The sequence below is a fragment of the Primulina tabacum genome, chromosome 11 (genome assembly GCF_025594145.1).
Source record: "Primulina tabacum isolate GXHZ01 chromosome 11, ASM2559414v2, whole genome shotgun sequence".
NCBI lineage: Eukaryota > Viridiplantae > Streptophyta > Magnoliopsida > Lamiales > Gesneriaceae > Primulina > Primulina tabacum.
This window is the reverse complement of record NC_134560.1, coordinates 39784321-39790359: the sequence shown is the minus strand read 5'-3', so window position 1 is coordinate 39790359 and position 6039 is coordinate 39784321. Positions and strand designations below refer to the sequence as shown.

At 32.2% G+C, this 6039-nt stretch overlaps 1 non-coding gene across 1 annotated transcript; it reads right to left on the bottom strand.

Annotated features, from left to right (window-relative positions):
• Positions 1–5147: 5147 nt before the first annotated feature.
• LOC142519964 (small nucleolar RNA R71) lies at positions 5148–5254 on the bottom strand. The gene has a single exon (XR_012813848.1). It is a non-coding gene; the product is annotated as a small nucleolar RNA R71 (small nucleolar RNA).
• Between the last annotated feature and the right edge of the window lie 785 nt (positions 5255–6039).

Sequence of the window (6039 nt, the reverse complement as noted above, 5' to 3'; positions counted from 1 at the left end):
TGACAACCAGAGTATTTGGGAAAGATATACTTCCACTCTTATTCGTATGTATAATTATGCACTAACTAATTTACATATACAAAATATTGGTTATACTAATTTTAATAGCTTTTGAATTAAATAATTAAATTATATATTTATTATATATAAAAAGGTACACCACAATCTTGAAATTTAACCATTTGACACCCTATTTTGATTGAAAAAGAAAAAAATGTATATATATATATTTTTTAAATTGAAGGTGATAATAGATTCATTCAGATAATGGATGGAGTGTAATGTTTATTTTGACATTTTTGCCATTTTAAAAAAGAAACGAATATATATTTTTCAAAATCGAAGTTTGGCCTCCTACATTTCCATTATTAAAAGGTCTTTTTGGTAATTTGAGTGAAGTGAAATATATTTTACAATTTTTTTTTCCTGGCGGATATATTATATATTTTAATTTAATTTTAAAAAATATATTTTTTTTATATATAAATAACTCTTTTACAGTGAGTGAGAATGAGGGGAAGAAGTGGTCCCTTTTTATTTAATTGCGGTAAATTAAACAGGGCTCAATTTCTCAAGTCTAGATCTTGACCCTTTTTAATAGTGAGTAGAATCCCCACCCTAGCAAGCAATGAATGGACCAACTGATCTTAGATATTAACTTTAAAAAATAAGTCTGTTGTGAGACGGTCTCATGAATCTTTATCTGTGAGATAGGTCAATTATATCGATATTCACAAAAAAAATAATACTCGCATAAAAAGTAATATATTTTTTCATGGATGATCCAAAAAAGAGATCCGTCTCACAAAATACGACCCGTGAGACCGTCTCACACAAATTTTTGTCAAATGTAATTTATATAATTTCATTTAATAAAATCATAATTTAAAATATATTTGTTATATTTTTGCCATCGTGGAAAATATTGCAACAATTTTAATTTATCATATATGTACCATATTATTAAAGTTGAAGGGTCTTAAGATAACTAATTTTGATGTGATTTTATTTTTTTTAATAAACCAAAAGTACTATTTTTCTCAAATAATAAAAATATTCTATTTTTATTAATAAAAATGTCATTTGTCATACGAGGAATTTGTTTTGGTGACCCATTTCTCATTGTAGGAAATGTTTTGTAAGTTTTGGAGAAATATTTATGAATTGATAGCCTTTCAAATTTGAGTAGAAATAATAAATTATAATATTGGATCACCCACAATATAACTTAAAATAATATTAAATTAGAAAGATAAATTTATGTAGCTCAATCTCTTAGATCAAAATGCAACTTGATGAATTTGTTAATTTAAAATAATAATTAAAAAATATGTGAAAAAATATTATTTTTTTATTAAGTTTTTGTGATACAAGTAGACCTCGATTCATATAAATAATAATAAAATAAAAGTTGGGACCATCTACAAATAAATATCCGTAAATTGTTCGGTCACTGTCCGCTTTTAGTGACCCCTTTGGGATAGTTTGCCCTCACCTACCTCACAATTCATGCAACCCCTTTCTCATAAAATAATATTTTATTTTTTTAAAAAAATTAATTATGAGTATTTTTGGATATAGATGCTTCTAGCACCCAAAAATAAATTTTATGGTTTTTTTTAAAAAAAATACCTTAAAAAACACACCAAAATTGACCTATGTTTCTTTAATAAGTCTCTTGTGAAACGATCTCATGAATCTTTATCTGTGAAACGGGTCAATCCTACCGATATTCACAATAAAAAGTAATACTCTTAACATAAAAAATAATATTTTTTCATGGATAACTCAAATAAGATATCCGTCTCATAAAATACGACTCATGAGATCGTCTCACACAATTTTTTTCTATGTTTCTTAATATCTTTATTTAGTTTTGAAACTTAAAGAAGAGCTTTTCCAATTGGGCCACTTAATAGTTAAAATCAGACTGGACCAAATTGAAGCCCAATTTGTGATCCAGCCCGATTCTCATAAATGACCCGTGTTAAGATCCAGATTGGAGCTGTATCGAATCTTTACTTTCACGATACAAGTTGATGATTCTTTCACAATGGGGTGTTGATACCTAAAATATTTTGTATGAACAAGAAATTTGCTGGATTACTTGGCTAGCCAGAATGAACTTCCCATGTGCCCGACTAGTCTTATGTGCATGGATCGTGTTAGCTCGATTGGCCGAGCCATGGCTAGCCTATTTCGTTATCTAATTTCATCGACGACGAGCATCCAAGAATAATAAAAAAAAACTCCTGATGTTATTCTTTCCTGTCTACAAGCTGTTACTTGCTGGAGCAGAATCGATCATGGTCAAAAAACATATCTCGTGGTCCAATAATCACCGGTGATTGCTCCTATTTTTAGGTCGACAACTCGAAATCTCTAATTTTTTCGTTACATATAATTTACGTGAAAATAAAGTCATGTGACCGATAACATTTTTTGCAATTTTATTTGTCATATCTCAACATCAATTGATGACTACGAAACCTTATCTCAAACAATAATCTTTTCATCTTATATATTTAGGTTTATGTATATTTTCACAAAAATTTAAAAAATTATCGAAAAAATAAATTTTATTTAGAAAATTCTTATTTTTTTTCTTTGACGTGAGAACCCGCAGCATTATCTTCGGCAAGCACTAGGAAACCTCTATGCTAGTCGGGTAAACTACAATAGACAAGCTTTTTGTGATAAGCTTGTCCGAGAAAATGTTGGTAGGGAGAATCAAAACCATGATCATTGACCAAGCGTTGACCTTCTCTACGAAATCGGATACCACCTTGGGCATCAAATTTTTATTTTATACTTTATATAATGAATATTTTAATATGATATGAATACTTTCTGAAAGTTATAATTTAATGAATATGGATAAATTGATAAGTGAATAAAAAAGCCATATTAAATATACCTATCAGCCTATTATTTGTGAAAAATGAGAAATAAAATATTGTTTTTATATTTGAGAATTTGAAATAACCATTTTTGTCTCAAGGTAGGTGACAGGAATTTATATTCAATTGAACAACTATCAAGAAATCAGCAAATTCCAAGTGTGACATTTTTAATCCACACACTGCGTCTAATTTTCATCTCATCCTTTGAAACTAATATTTAATGGAAAAAATATGATAGGCTAGTAATAGTTAATATTTTATTTTCATATTTCCTGTATGTTTAATTGACACATTTTTGCTGTAATTTTATTATAGGAGGAACTTTTACGGTCTTGGAGAAAACTTGAGCTAAAAAGGTGATGTTTATCACATTTGAAGTTTCCAAGATAGAGTTGAAAGTGAATGACCAAACCAGAAGAAGTCCTGGAATAAGGTGTGGCCACGCCTTATGACGATACTTCAGCTGCCAAAAATTGCAAGAAGGGGAAATCTAAATAAAATAGTATCTATTATTTTATATTTTATGTTTAGGGTTAATTAAGAGATAGTGGGCTTTTTTATATTTATTTTTTGGACCCAAGTCATACTCTATTCACGTGAAAGATCAACAGAGGCGGCAAGAAGGAATTCATTCACCAATCAACACAATCTCACGTAACAGAAGAAATAAAAGGAGGCGGCAAGATTTTCTCACAATTTTCTCCAACAACTCTAGTACTTCATTTTATTTATTTATTTTTATTGAGATTGTAAATCAAACTATGTTAGGCTAATTTTCTTGGTCTGATTCAAGGGATAGTCTACTGTTTAATTTTATCACTGTGAGGTTGTTGCACTTTAATATATTATTCTTGTTTGTCCAAATATTCGTTGATTTATGAATCAATTATATGAATGTTATACGTCAATTAATCTGACAATTTAATTTGATGTATGATTTTCTAATGCTAACCATGAATTCAGTGATCCGTAATTGTCATGAACGATTGGTACGTGAGTAGCAATAGGTTAGATGTGTTGTGCTATCATAACATGTGTAATTTAAATAAATCGACGGAACTAGGTCTTTCAATTGCAGCTATCTCGATTGTTAGAGTTAGGATTAACTGTTTTCTCAAAACGAAAATGCTATTTTTAATTAATATGGAACGCTATCGTGCCCAGTTAATTATTGATAAGTTTTGACTGGATGCTGGGTTTGGTCAATTAAATTAGGAAAACGCAAGGATTTTAGCGGCTATCCCTATAATTCTAAGGTTAATTGTTTGGAATAACATGAATAAATGATTGGTTAACCGATGAACAGTGAGATAATTAAATAGTGGACTCCCCTTGAATCAATATTTTTCTCGTATTAAATTCTTCAATTTATTATCGTTGATTAATTTTCAATTCCAGATTCAACATTCTTTCTTGCTTGGTAATTTTAGTTTAGATTATTTTATTTAGTAATTATCAAAACAAATCCCCCCTTTTTATTTTTATTATCAAAAAAAATAAATCTACTGTTCCCTGTGGATTCGACCCTACTCACAATTACACTCGTTTTTATTTAAAAGGGTAGGAATTAATTTGGTGGTCAACGACAGCACACCAAATTTTGGCGTCGTTGCCGGGGAACGGTGCAAGGTTAATTTCTTTGATTATTTTCTATTTTTTATGCCTCGTTCTTCTCGTACAGGTGAACTCGAATACAATCCGGAAATCGAGAAGACAGCTAAGAGATTGAGAAAAGAATCAAGATTAAGGCGTGAAAAGCAACCATCATCATCATCTCCTTGTTTGGACGTACCATTGGACTCCGACGAAGACACTGAAAGAGAATCCGAACTCGATCTTAAGACGGAAAGAAGCGAAAGTGACCAAGAAGAAATGGCAGGACAAGCTCAAAGAACACTCAGGGAGTTGGCTAATCCTAATGTTATTCAACAACCATTATGCATTCAATTCCCTACTACTGATGCTACTTTTGAATTAAAATCTGGCTTGATTCATTTATTGCCTACTTTTCGTGGTCTTACAGGTGAAGATCCCCATAAACATCTGAAAGAGTTTCATATTGTTTGCACAGCCATGAAACCGCAAGGAATCACAGAGGAACAAATTTCACTGCGAGCCTTTCCATTCTCTTTAGCTGACAAGGCTAAAGATTGGCTCTATTACTTGCCCTCTGGGACGATCACGACTTGGGATAATATGAAACAACAATTTTTGGAGAAGTTTTTCCGAGCTTCGCGAGCAGCAAACATCAGGAAAGACATTTGTGGGATTAGACAGTTACAAGGAGAGACATTATATGAATATTGGGAGAGATTTAAGCAATTATGTGCCAGTTGTCCTCAACATCAGATTCCAGAACATCTTTTAGTCCAATATTTCTACGAGGATCTCTCACTTTTTGATAGGAACATGATTGATGCTGCAAGTGGAGGTGCATTGGTGAACAAAACGCCTCAAGAGGCACGAGCTTTAATCTCCAACATGGCTGCCAATGCACAACAGTTCAGTACTAGGCAAGACAACCCTCCACGACAAGTCAATGAGGTAAGTGTTACTCCTATCGACCAAAAGTTAGATTCTATGACATCTCTTTGGGAAAAATTGGTTGCATGACAGGTGCAACTAGGTAAAAACTTGTGGTGTATGTGCTATGGTGGGACATCCTACAGATATGTGTCCTTCACTACAAGATGAAACAACGCAACAAGCCAATGCAATTGGTGGATTTCCTGGGCAGCCCCAGCGTCGATATGACCCATATTCTAATAGCTACAATCCAGGATGGAGGGATCACCCAAATTTCAGCTATAAGAATCAAGGAGGCCAACAAGGATATCCACAGCAAAATTGGAACAAACAACACGCACCCGAACAAACATCCAACTCAGGTATGTCTCTTGACGAAATTGTAAAGGCCTTAGCTGAAAATACTCAAAAATTTCAACAGGAAACGAGGGCCAGCATTCAGAGTCTAGGAACTCAGATAACTCAGATCGCTACATCAGTCAGCAAGTTGGAAGCTCAGAATTCTGGAAAACTACCATCACAAACGGTGGTTAATCCAAAAGAAAATGCAAGTGCCATGATATTGAGGAGTGGGAAGGAGATTGACCAAAAGAACACTTCACCAACAAAA